Consider the following 1,790-nt stretch of genomic DNA (forward strand, 5'->3'; position numbering starts at 1 on the left):
AGAAGGTAACTGGTGGACTCCCGCCATTTGATGAGTTTGTTGTATAAAAACAGGACTGGAAACTGCGTGGCTCAGTATTTATCCCTGAACATGGTCTCTCCAAACCCACTTGACTTCAGCATGCACAGAACATGGTATCAGAGCTCTATCTCTGTCCCATTAGTATTTTGACTGGACGTTGGGCCACGTAAGGCAATTCTAAAGCACTTCTGTACAGCACTTCATTTTGCTTTGGCAGTATCTAAACATTTATGAGAACTGGGTCTGGCAGGGAGTCTGTTCATATTTTAAGACCCCCAAAAAATGCAATGTTAAGTATAATGTGGTACAAGAATAAGAAAAACCATCAACAGTAATCCAACAGTTTTCTCATCAGAAACACAGGCATTAAAGCAGTTATATCAATGCTGTAGAATAAGGGAATTATACTGCCTTATGTGATCTCCATGATCTTCAGACTTTCCTTGACCTCTGTAAGACCAGAGTTGACACTGCTGGAGTTGTCCCAGCTAACCAGGTAGCAGGGAACTTAATGTGGGAACATTTCTGACCAGCAGAAGCGTCATCGTGGCTGTACTCTGTGCAGTGTCTCTTGGGAAGCAGGAAGGTGGTATTAACTTTCTACCTCCCAGAGGATTTCTGGAGTTAAGTTTATTTACAACTCTTAAGCCTTCTCTTACAGTAAAATGCTAGTTTTCTAAGTACAAGGACCAAATTTACAGTATTTTCTCAGAAGTAAGACCATTTCCAGCCTACTTGTCTCTCTCGTTCACATTTCATCTTTGCACTTCTAGATATCTTTGGCTTTGATGATTATATGGACTAAAATGTTTTTATCTTGTCCTGTCTCAGCAGTCAGAAAGGGCATTACAGTGGGTGTGGATGTAGTAAGTTAGTTCTTTCAGCTCTATCAAGCTAGTGCTGTGAGTCTACATGGAAGTTGGACATCTCTTTCCTTGGGTTTGAATCTAAGTGGATTTAAAAAATAAAAGGAACAATATATATAAAAGTCCTATGGATATTTGTCAACTCTTTTGAAGCTGAAACTATTTAGCCAGATCCATTGTAGTTCTGCTTCTTTTCCTAATTAGGAAATAGAGGAGTTAATTTTCCCTACCAAGGGACCAGTGAAAAATGGACGTAAAAAATATGAGTAAGTGCAAGGCAGGACTTTAAAGACAGGATGACATTGATGTAAACCTTAGGAAACCAGAAACAATTCCTGCCCAAGGTACACATGATGAGAAGTGTTTCTTCTGGCTTTTATAGTTTTAACCAGAACTAATTGAGACAAGTACGTTCCTTATCACCAGACCTGGGGTAATTTGTGCAGTTTAGAGGTTGGATTCATCCCTGCCTGGACTTCAGTGCTAAAACATTTCCATGTTTTATTGATAAAAATTAAGTGTCCTGGGAACTATTCCAAACTAAGCACACCAATTTGAAAACATAGGCGTACTAAGTTTTCAAATAAATTTACCTTGCAACTTTGGTACTCTGGAATAAAAGTAAAAACTTTCTTCAAACAAACCCTAGACTTTGAACTATTCTATTTTATTAAAGGTTATTTGTAGTTCATCACTACATGCATTGCATTTCCTTTCTCCCAGGGCAACAGTGCCCATCATTTGGCTTTCCCTGAATCCCTGTGAGTATTACCATATAAGGCATCATTTCACTTGTAATTATCCTACCATACTGCAATGTTAAAGTTGCTTAACATTTTGTTCTGTGCTTGCTTTCCTTAACTCTTTGCTCCTGCATGAGCTGAGGGTTTTCCTATTTTCTGC

The 1,790-nt window shown here is 38.7% G+C and overlaps 1 protein-coding gene across 3 annotated transcripts in view; it reads right to left on the reverse strand.

Annotated features, from left to right (window-relative positions):
* MYH11 (myosin heavy chain 11) overlaps nt 1–1,790 on the reverse strand; it is a 60,185-nt gene that overhangs the window by 34,150 nt on the left and 24,245 nt on the right. The window lies entirely within an intron of this gene.

Source organism: Anas platyrhynchos, chromosome 15 (assembly GCF_047663525.1).
Source record: "Anas platyrhynchos isolate ZD024472 breed Pekin duck chromosome 15, IASCAAS_PekinDuck_T2T, whole genome shotgun sequence".
Taxonomy (NCBI): Eukaryota; Metazoa; Chordata; class Aves; order Anseriformes; family Anatidae; genus Anas; species Anas platyrhynchos.